Source organism: Cyprinus carpio, chromosome B15 (genome assembly GCF_018340385.1).
Source record: "Cyprinus carpio isolate SPL01 chromosome B15, ASM1834038v1, whole genome shotgun sequence".
NCBI lineage: Eukaryota > Metazoa > Chordata > Actinopteri > Cypriniformes > Cyprinidae > Cyprinus > Cyprinus carpio.
The window spans coordinates 5,257,671-5,270,197 of NC_056611.1; positions in this window are offsets into that span (position 1 = coordinate 5,257,671).

Consider the following 12,527-nt stretch of genomic DNA (forward strand, 5'->3'; position numbering starts at 1 on the left):
AAAGGCAAAAAACCCCCATGGGCTCCATGGTTTCCATAAAACCAAAGGCACCTACGATAACACTATTTTATGGTCCCAGGAATGCGGCAAAGCAACTCTTATCTCAAGTCCTCAAAAACAACAACACAATGCCCTAAAAAGGGATTTTTCCTAATAATTATAAGAAAACCTCCTTTGAATGAACACACATATCCTTTAGGTCATTGGTTATTTTTGTTTTTCTTGTATTTGTCTGTTAATTGACTTTTTATATGCATTTATGAAAAACCTCTCGTTCATGTTTTTTACCATATTAATTTGCCAGTTTTACTAAAATTTTGTCTTCTGTGACTTAACGAGAGTGTACAAAAAATTAGAATTGGGACATCCCAATCGCAAACAATAAAACCCCTGCAAGGTTTCCGAGCCTTCAAAAGGGGTCCCCAAATTTGGTTTCCTGCTACACAGTCATGATAAAGACTGACAGAATCAGCTGATTGCTTTGCCAAAGACAACATTGCCCCCTTACAAGGGGGGTAAGCCACAAACATCATTGAAAAGAAGTGGCGTTCACAGAGGCTGTATCCAAATGTAAAAAAAAGTTGATGGAAGGAAAAAGGTGGAAAAAAAAGAGCAAAAACCAACCGAATGGGATTGTCAAGAAAAAATCGATTCAAAAATTTTGAAAAAACTTCAAAAGGAAAGGACAGGCTGGGGTCAAGGCAAAGACGTGAAAGGGAAATTGTTACATTTTTGTTTTCCTCTTGTTAAGCCACCCTGAACCACGGGAAACATCAAGGCTCTTCCCTGGGCTAAGGGAAGAAGAACTGGACTTTTTACCTGGTCCAAATCCCTTTTCAGATTTTGTATTCTTTTGAACCAGGTCCTAATTTGGAGGGGGGTTGGGGAAGCTCATACCCCAAATTTGCTTGAACCGTTTTTAATTTTCCACACTCTGTGATGTTTTGGGTAAATTCATCTGCGGTTTTGGGTTCCATTTGTTTTTTAAAAAACCAAAGTCCCTGCACCTGTTTACCAAGAAATTGGGGGAGACTTCATGTTTTCCTTGGGGCTCCCGTTTTTTGGATGCGATTTCTTTTTCCCCAGATTTGGCACCTCCCAAAGTCCCAAAAAAGCCCCAAATTGGTTAAATGCCCAGGGTGTTGGGTGTTTGAAGGGCCAAAAAACTCACCAACCTGAACCCCGAAGAATTATGGGGTTTGTCAAAGGGGAAAATGAGAAAAAAAGAGACCAAAAGCGAAGGGGAAGGCCACTGTCAAAGAAACTGGGCTTCCCAAACCCCCTAAGGGGCCAGAAACTGATCACCTCCATGCCCGCCGAATTTAGGGAGTCTATAAAGCAAAGGAGCCCCTACAAGTATAATATGTTTACAGTAAATGACCCTCCTTTCCAGAAGGCGAACATTCACAAAAAAGTTTACTATTATTATTATTATATTATTATTATTATATTTATGATTACTGGTCTATGACGTACTCTAATTTGTGAGATATTAATTGGTTGGGTTTTGTTAAATGTGAGCCAATCATCCAATTAAAAGAACCAAGACTTAACTACTTAAGTCCTGTGTGCATTGAATTAATTTCTAATTTTATTGAGATGCACTGTATCTTATATGTTGGTACATAAGCAACATATTAGTATCCTAAGATCTGCAGATTCTCTCTTGAACCCCCACTCGAGTTTCCATTTTGAAAGTGCCATGATTTCACACAAAGGGTTGTATGAACGCTTCAATAGTTGTGTCCAACCTCACGCTGGAATTTCAGCTTTCTCATTGGACAAGCCCATCCTGCGAGGCCGTGAACCTTCTCAGATCTTAACGGCCTCACATCAGTGACCGCCTTCATTCTGGCAGTACTTTAGATCCTAAGGGGCAGAGGAAGGATGATCTAGAACTCTCTTGGACCTCGAAGTCTTGCGCCAGCCTCGTGCCTACTTTCCATTCACCAAAGATGTAGGATCTCAGCTGATGTCTCTCTTAGCTCTTTTTTTACTTTCTACGGGGAGACACTCCCAATCACATCGAGTCAGGACATATTTGGAATTCACCATTCTTCAAAACGGAAGAACGGGACCGCGACCTCTTAGACGCACCGAACCTCCAAACCTCAAGACTTTGCATCCAGACGCAATGCAAGTTCATACATTTAACTAAACGAACCAGAGGTTTGTGATGTCCGCATAGACCCAGTTATAAATGGCGCTGATGGTTAACTGACGCTTTTCAGAGCTTCTTCTCTGGTTTTCCTGAGGTCTCCATACATCAAATCTCATTTGCACTTTCCCCTGTATGAGGGATTGTATGTTTGTTTTTTGTTGTTTGCTTATTAACGAGCCTTGCGTTAGTGTTTAGATAATAAAAATCTTGTGCACAACTTAAATGAGTTTCTGATTCTGCTTACAAATCAATGTCCCTTTACGATTCCGATTTTGCTACATGCTCTAATGCATTAATACTGTAGAAAGTATTTGTCTGTGGACACGGAAAATAATCCTTCTTTAGGAGTTATTAATTGCGCTAAAGGTTCTCGGGGTGACGAACATTGGTTGCAATTTACTTCTGCTACAGTTCTGGTGGCAGCTCAATAAATATTGTAATTACTCACAATTAATGTAATTATTTTTATAATTCCCTTTTGAGCCTTAAATTTACTACAAACCGTAACTCTGATTCGGAATAGCTTTTTCATTAGGGCACACAAAGGAGAATTTGGTTCTAATAACCGTTAATTGCATGAAAATATGAATTCATATTAAGAGCCTGCATATAATGGAATATTAATATTGTTTTAAATCCCATTTCAGTATTAAAAAATATCATTGTTTTTGTCCGTTATTTAATAAAATCATTTATTTGTTCCAATTGCTCAACCCCAGCCAAACATTATTTTGGGCCAATGGGCTGAATTTTGAACACCAGAACCCCCCTGTTATTCTCCTCTTCTAGGCCAGAACGAGCTTCTAATAATAAACTATCTTAAAATAATCTCCTTAAAGGGAGCTGTATTGCTCCAAAGTTATGCTGCTTCTGAACCTAATTACTTTGACTTCAGATCTGTTGTTAAATGTAATTTATTATGTTAATGTATTGTAGCCTGGGGGGGGCAATATTAGTGTGGCATACTCATTGTATCTCTGTTTGGAGATTTGATTACAATAAATAATCCATAATACTAAATAATATTAATATTCCGTTTTAGAAAACTTGTGTCACCAAGGATAACGCCTCACTATGAAGTGGGGGCTCTTGGTTTGCTATAGCCCCAGGGACTTATGTGTTTTCTTAACGGGGCCTGCATTCAATCCTTCTCAAAAACACTGGTAATTGTTTGCTTTCATGAACGGTTCACTGCTTCATCATGTCCATGACCTAACTGTGTATCTTCATTTCGGTCTGATCTCTGCCTGCCCTGAATTTTATAGCTGCCTTGGTCTATCTCTCATCTTGTCGTCAGAACTCTGTTTGCCCCTGCTTGGACTATTGCTCGTGTACGGAATATCTTTCTTTGTTTTGCCCCCCTGGATCATGTTCCTGATGCTTGACCCCATCTGTTCACTGACTTCTATTGGTCGTGGCCTTGCCATTCCCTTTGCTGTTGTTCAACCTTGCCGTGTTTTAGACCATGTTTAATAATCACAAGCATGCTCTTGATCTGCCTCCTCATCTCTCGGCTCCGCAACATTTATTTTGGGGAAGGAGGTGCAATAAGTAGGTTCAATCATGGCCAACGAGCATTTTAATTAAATTATGCTATTCGTCCAGCCCCTTTCCATTGTTTTACTTCCAAGTAGAATTAGAATTTTGTGAGTTTTTAATTTTTTATGAAAGACCAAAAGGATAAATAATGCGAGTTATTTTCACTGCAACCTTTCCATATTTTCCCCATGGTGGCAATATCGTGTAATGCAACTCTATCATAATATATATAGTATCATAATATATATATATATATATAAGAAAAGCTATATTATATATATATATATATATTACCATAAAAATATTCCGTTTTTACAATTTAATATGTTGTTTTTTATGCTTAATTACAGTGAAAAAAGTGAAAGTGAAAGTTACGTGACATACAAGCCCAGTATGGTGACCCTACTCTTATTTGTGCTTGCTTTTAACCCATCCAAAGTGCCACACACAGCAGTGAAATCCACACCCACCGTGAACACACACCGGAGCACTGGGCAGCCATTTATGCTGCCGGCACCCAGGGTGGCGTTGGGGGTTTGGTGGCCTTGCTCAAGGGCACCTCAGTCGTGGTATTGTAGGGTGGATGAGAGCACTGTAACATTCACTTCCACCACCTACAAGTCCTGCCGACCCGAGACTGGACTCATAAAACCCTTTGGACCTCTACCGTTCGCCACAACTCCACATCAGGGGATTAGTGTTTTATCCAATTAGTGTTTCACAAGCAATTCTTTGTTCGACCAATCCATGTTGAAGCTACTTGTAACAGTGAGACAATTGGCTTTACTTGCGGTCGTTGTTTAAACAGTCTTGGCTCTATGAAAGACGAAACCTGGTTTCCCTTTAGAACCTGAGATAAAATAGATAGTTTTTTTTTTTTTGTTTTTACATAATATGCTTTTTTTTTTTTTTTTGACTGCAAATTTTTAATCTTTAATTACCAGTTATTGACTATTATTTGGTGTGAGAAGTTTGGTGTTTGTAAACATATTTTTAAAATTGAGTAAAAGAAAATTAAAATAAATAGAATAAAAGTTTATTTTTTTATTTAGACCCAAAAAATCTGACAACACATACCAAATAAATCTAACTATTCACTTAAAACATGACTATAATACATATATCCAATCTTTGTGTGACTTTTTTTATGCCATTAAGGTTGCCGCTTATTTTGTTTGACTTTTGAAATCTTCTGCTCTCACCGCCCATCACGTCCAATGAGAAATGAAACACAACCAAATTTTGCTGAGATTGGACTACAATTGGTGTGGCTCGACAACACGTGTAACTGTCCTTGTAAACCAGATGCTTCATTTAGGAAGAATAAGAGAAGTTGCCACAGGTTGCCAAGTCTGGTATGCTCTGCATTTAACCCATCCAAGTGCACACACACAGCATTGAGTAGTGAACACGCACACCCAACCCATTGGCGTCATTCGTGGTACTGAATGTTGGAAGACAGCGCTGTACCTTCACTCCCCCCACCTACAATACCTTCCGTACTGAGACCTCTAAACGCAACCTTTTGGTTTACAATCCACTCTCTAACCATTAGCCACAACTGCCCCTCGAAACAGTTCCAAGTTTATCATAAACACAACCTTCGCTAATATCCCAATCAGAATCTTGACATAGTGCTTTGGTAGCTTGTCTGGTGGCGGCAGTGGGCTCGTTTTCTCCCTCTTTTGATATCTCAAAAAAATCCAGACCACAAAATGATGTGAAATCATTCCTTTCAATGCATTTACACTATCTAGAAATCCATAATCTGGTAGCTGAAATAATGGTGCACGTCAGTTACAATATAAATAGCCTAGGAGTAGGAGACTCATTTTGTATACAGTCACAAGACTGAAATGAACAGCATTGTGATTGATATGTTCATACACAATTTTTGAATCATGTTATCCTTTCAAGACTACTTTAAGCTATCATTTATTACCATGGTACCAGAACAGAACCAACTGAACATACAACACCCATTTCAGACTCACCCGCCAGACACCACAAACACAAACAGACACCAACAGTCAAACCACTTAATGGTGTTCAGTCCCCAAATCATCTGACAAATACAACTCGTCAAAACTGGTTCCTTATAAATGATAGAGAGTTGATGTGAAGCGCTTCTGTAGAACCTCCACCAACATCTAAAATAGGCTGCTTTATCTTTTAATTGTGTCATTTGACCAGCTAGCACCTTTTTATTTTTTCTTTGGCTGATTAATCACACTATAAACATTGTCACTTTGAGGCTCCATAGACCGCAACTTCGCCTGTAGAATCAATGGGGTTGTTTTCAGTACAAATAAACTGACCCCATAACATGTAAATGTGTCTTAAAGCATCTGTATTGACTGATCATGAGACGCTGATTTGGCTCTGCTTCTCTCCTGTAACTGTCTATCAGCTCATTTGTTTCTCATTTCTTATCAATGTCTCAATTGTGTCCTCATCTCAGACTGATTTCAGAGTTTCTCTGATGGTTTGTAGGTGAGGCAGGAACAGATCTCCTGCTAGAACTGGATGTATAACAATGGCTGATATGTCAATATGAATTAATATTCACCATCTCCTGATTATTACGCTGAATGTGACGCTGAATGCTTCCTTTGTTTAAACACGGCATTGTTTTCTACAGCTGCTATTAGAGTATGGGAGACAGATTGTGTAGGAAAGTTTCCAGTGTTGCGCAACTTAGCAATTTTATTGCTAGATTTAGCAATTTTTCAGATTACCCCTAGCAACCCTTTTCTTTCAACCAAAAAGCACCTTACAACAAATTTAGCTATTTTCAAACTGTTTTGGCAACTTTTAAGCAACTATTAAAAATGGACAGCTCAAATGATAAAAAGGCATGATGGGTTTGTAATGGGTTTGTTCCCCTCGGCTAGGGGTGGGGTGATATGATCAACACCATATTACTTTCTTTCTTTATTTATTTATTTTATTGTTCATTTATTTAGATTTTTTATTTAATTTATTTATGTTTTTAAATTAATCATGATTTTATCACAAATCTTTGGCCATTTTTGGTATTTCGTCTTTTGCAACGTTGTCTGAGCATCACAGCCAAACTAAATTTCACCTATTATAAAGAACAAAACCTTTTTAATGGACCAAAATATGACAAAGTATGCTCGGATATTAAGGCCACAAGTGCTTGGGTGAAGGATAACACCTTGTCCCCTTTTTTTATCTCTAGTGATAAAAAATTATAACAAAGATACATTTAATTCACAAAATACACATAATAGTACAAATAAAATAAAGTGTTTTATTGTTCATAGGTACATAGTTGTGTTTTAAACATTCAAAAAATTGCATGACAAAATATAAAAATAAACACTAATATACATTGATTCCTGTTAAAGCAACTGTAATTAAATTTTTCGCAGTCAAGATTATGTGCCTGATTTTTCTCTTTGTGTTTGGTCTTTTTTTGAACATTAAAGGAATATCTGCGCCCAAAAATGAAAACAGGCCTCGTGGGTTTTATTTTTGATAACCTTTCCCCCATGTACCTACTCAAAGTTTGGTTTATCAAACCTGACTGGGTAATCTCCACTCTATTTTGTAGAGGTTGGAACAACCAAACAGTTTGCTGGACAAGAAATTACATTTTTGGGGACCTATCCTCCCCTTTAATTACAGTCGGCAGCATTCGCCCTACGGTCCACTTTAAGACCTGCACGCATCTAGATAGAGCCACAGCATCTTGTTTTTATTTCATTTGTTTACCTTTATTTATGACATTAGCCACCTATACATAAACCGGGTTGTGTTTTGACAGATCATTAACACAAAACATACCTTAGGTGTCAGTAATCGGTAGGCACAGTTTGGACAGGTTTCTGTTTCAGCTCGTTTGAGTGTGCTAAAAAAAAAGGCAGGAAAAACACAGCAGAAGCACAAGAATGAACATTTAAAGAACCATAAAAGCTTTAAAGGCAGATGCAAAAAAATGTTCTCGCTGTGAATCAGTGCCGTGTCCCTTTAGCGTAACTCTAACCGCTGAGTTAACACTGATGTTTTGGCGGATCGTCTTATTGCATGATGGTGGATCGGCAGATTTATAAGTGCCATTATGCCACCCATCGGTGTCAATGGTCCACTCGAGAAGATGGGTTGGCGTTAAGTCACGTATTATTATTATTTTAAATGAAACAACATTACTGTTATTACAACAAACAACAATCATTTTACTTCCAAGAAATTATATAGATATATATATTATATATAGATGATATATATAATTATATAGATAGATAGAAGACAATCATTTATAAGACCCATTAAGATGTGTTTGTATTTTGGAAATTATAAATAATAACGGGAAATGATGCATTTTTGTGTTTGGGCAACATTATCATTATTCAGAAGATTGAATCTAAGGTATGAAAATAATATAACATTTTATTAGATGCATATACACTTTGTATGATATAAATGCCGTTTTTTTATGAATAACTTAATTTTCTTCACAAAGCTAGAACTTTTTTGTATTTTATGTTATTTTATTCATATATCTAATTTGTTTATTTTTTTTTTTTGTGGGGAACAAAGCGGTGAAATTAAATGGAAATCGTCTTTCAATGAATCACACACAGTTGGTACATCCAGCAAACAGCAAGACATGTTTCACCCAAACATACACTTTGACCAAATTAGCATGAACTTTCGAGATTGGAAACCAACACAACCCACACAGACGACTTTACACACGAACAAACATCCACATACTCTACATGAGCTCTTTCCCCAAAATGCCCCTTTGAAGCAGCATTACTAAACTCCTTATTAACACGACAAAATTGAATAATCCAAACCGAAATGTTGAAATGATGCGGAAAGAATATGAACTTGGGTCCGAGAGTCACCATGCCAGTTCTCACACTATTGGGAACAGGTGGGTATAAACCCCCTAACTGTATTCCCCGGGATCCCCGGTGTCTCACTCAAGAGCCGAAAGAGTCAGAGCAGATGGTAGAGATGAACAGTGAGTGGAGTGAGTGAGTGAGGGGGCTGGTGATGTTGCTAAGTGTAGGTGAGTGAGTGAGTGACGTGAGTGAGTGAAGATTGAGGGGTTACAATGGGGTGTGAGTGATTATGCTGATGTGAGTGAGAGTGGATTACAATGTGAGTTGAGGAGTGAGTGAGAGTGATAAATGTTAATGTGTGAGTGATTAAAGTGAGTGGAGTGATGTGAGTGAAGTGAGTGATTAAATGTGAGGTGAGTGAGTGCAGTGAGTAAAATTGATTAAATGTGAGTGAGTGAGGTGAGTGAGTTAGAGTGATTAAATATGAGGGATGGTGAGTGAGTGAGTGAGAGTGATTAAATGTAGTGTGTGTGTGTGTGAGTAAGTGAGTGAGTGGAGTGATTAAATGTGAGTGAGTGAAGTGAGAGTGATTAAATGTGAGTGAGTGAGTGAGTGAGTTAGAGTGATAAATATGAGTGAGTGTTGTGAGTGAGTGAGTGAGAGTGATTAAATGTGCGTGTGTGTGTGTGTGTGTGAGAGTGAGTGAGTGAGTGGAGGAGTGATTAAATGAGGAGTGAGTGAGTGAGGTTATTAAATGTGAGTGAGTGAGTGATGAGTGAGTAAATGTGAGGGAGGATGAGTGAGTGAGTGAGTGAGTGCTTGAGAGTGATTAAATGTGATGTGTGTGTGTGTGAGTGAGTGAGGTGAGTGAGTGAGTGGAGTGCGTGAGATCGATTAAAGTGAGTTGATGAGTGAGTGAGTGAGTGAGAGTGATTATGTGATTGAGTGAGTGGAGAGTGATTCATGTGAGTGAGTGAGTGAGTGAGTGAGTAGAGTGTTAAATGTGAGGGAGTGAGTGTCGTGAGTGAGTGAGGAGTGAGAGTGAGTAAATTTGAGTGTGTGTGTGTGTGAGTGAGTGGAGTGTAGTGCGTGAGTGAGTGGTGAGTGAGTGAGTGATTGAGTGAGTGCGTGAGTGAAGTGAGTGGGGTTTTGTGTGTTTGGCCAGCGCAAAATCGAGACTTTAGTATATGTCCACTGTAATGTGTTAGAAGCATTTACCATTGTGTGTAAGCTACATGACGGTGTCCTTCATCCTCTGTAATCTACAGTGTGTGTTTTAACATGAGTGTGAAATAAAGTGTGATCTTTCAGTCAGGGATGCATAAACACAAGCAATAATACTCGTGTAATGGCTTCATGGAGTCATCTGGTGAGTCATTAACTCAAAATTAATCTCCATGTGGGGTGGCGAGGCAGTCCACTCGGAAATAGTGTTAGAAGGGCGTCAAGAACCAGTTCATAACGGTCCCCTCCTTCCGTTACACATTCTTTCTTCCCCTGACCAACAACAAAACATTGTACTAAAGATGGAGACAGATTATTATCAACTTGATCAGCCATTGCTTTTTGTAGGTTTAGTTGTACTAGGTGTAATCACAGCTTTGGTATCACCTAATCACAGATAAAACAAAAACTACAAGCTGAATAAAGGCCTTCTAAATATTTATAATATTTTATCTCAGTTAGCAGGTTTGTAAGAGTCACTAAATCATTGACCAAATGCAACCACTGGAGAACATGAACTTGGTCTATTGTTTGTAGGAGATGTGTTATCAACCACGGCTGCAGGTACATGATACATTGAACTCACACAACACTTGAAAAACATAGTCTGGCATTGTCCCCTCAGCTTACCAGTAAAATCAGTAAACACCATATGAGATTAAATTTTTAACGGTTATGTTCATGGGGGAGCAGTCCTAACAAGGAGTTTTAATGGACTCTCTTTAGGCGCCGACTACAGGAAATTTCATCTTGATATAACAAAAGACCTACGTCATTGGTTTAAGAGGTCAGACACAGAGCAACGTCTGGAAATCATAAGATAATAGTGAGAAAACCCACACATAAACACCCTTCAGTCTCATTATACATCTATTTTGGCTGCATCATTGGATAAATCAGACATCTAATTGTTAAGGTAGAAAAAACATAGTAATGTAAAGATATTTATGACACATTTATACACATGTAGGTTAAAAAATTGAGTGAACTTTTTGCCAGATATTTCCCAGGAGGTTCCTCTTGTGTTTTGCGTATTTTGGCTTTTTTACACCCCTGATGTTTGTCCCCTGTTTAAATTACAGTATGGATCTCTCCTTTAGTTTTAGTTGTTGCCGCAGGCAGATAACGATGACTAAAACAGCAAGCCAACACACTTCCTACAGAGCCTGGAAACTGACATTCTTGCTCCTGTATGATTCCAGTTCAAACTGATCACCTGAAGAGAGTGAAACTGTGAATCAATGCAATATTTTTTTTTTCCACAAAAGACAGGATGAGCGGCGGTACAGATTTACAGATGTATTTAAACATATTACATTAGATAAATCGATACTTTGCTGGATATGGCAAGTATGTAAAGTCACGGCACTGAGAATAACTGCTTATTCAGTGATTATAGTGCATCTGGCACAACTGACATATCTAAGTCAATATTGTACTCACTACAAACCTACAAGCATACAGCAAATTGAGGTCATACAAACAGAAAATTACACCCCAAATGTGATAAATAGCAAGCAAAAATGACTGGAAATTAGAATTTAAAGGTTGTTCTAATCGTTTTTCCAACTTAAAGACCACCCTCTGGTACCCAGAACAAATTAATGAAGGTAAAACTTAAAATTTAATAGATATTAAATGGAGATAACAATAAAAGAAATATTCTATAGATCCTCCTTAGAAATCAATGGAAATACAGAAATAAATTTGCCAGAATTCTGGCCTGATTAAAGCATTGACCAGGGGTGTTGGAAGTGGAAGTCGCTGCATAAACTGGATTTTGGGTCTCATATCATTCTGTGGGCCATGACAGTTATTCAATTATTTAAAGCCTAACTTTCCCACAACTGCACGCCAACAGCTTGTACCAATACCTTTTCACGTGCGTTAACGCTTATACAACAGCTATACCAACACCTGCAACCAGCAGGGCCAGCAATAAGTCCCAGATCTCCACCAATAACTGCACCAATAATTGGACCAACCAGGTCATAATGATTATTACAAAAGCTGCCATATGCCATCTGCACCGAGGCTTTCTTTAAAATTGGTTTTCAACTTCTGGTGTTTTCACCTCGTCGTTCTATAATAGACTGTTCCTAAACCGTCTGAACACTTTTCCCTCAGTGTTCTTCATGTTGTTTTTCCAGAAGGTCCTCCTCCTCGCTGTCTCTCCTGTTTTAAATCTTATCCATTTCGGATCTCATATCTTCTATCGCTTCTAGAATCTGCTCGCCTCCTAAATCTCTAATCTCTTGTCTTGTTTGCTCGATTTTTTCCTCTTCGTTTCGTCTCTCTGTTTTCGCTGCTTCAAGTCTTTCTAGTCAGATGTCTTATCTATCCATTTCCCTTCTCTTATTCTCAAAAACGTTCATGTCCGAACTTTCTCTATTCTCGCCATCTCTCTTTGTCACTTTGTTTCTCTTGGTCTTTTCTCTCTTCTATCTTCTCTCTGTCCCTCCTTTTTTCTCTCCTCTCTCCTACAAATAAATGTCTGAGCATCTTTAAACACTTGATTACTGGAGTGGCCCCCTTCCATTATCTGTTCTAATCATTCTTTTCAATCTTCTGCAGTAAGATCGTTCACCTTCTCTCTGATTATTCCTAATCTTCATTGCTGAACACCTGATCTCTGCCTCCACCCTGCTGAAACTAGATCTCTTAAATCTACTGTCCTTCCTCAATGATCTTCTCTCATGGTCTTTTTCCTCTCGCTGATCTCCATAAGGTAGATATAATAATGGAAGTATTTCATCACCCTCGTACGCAAACATATTCTTAAT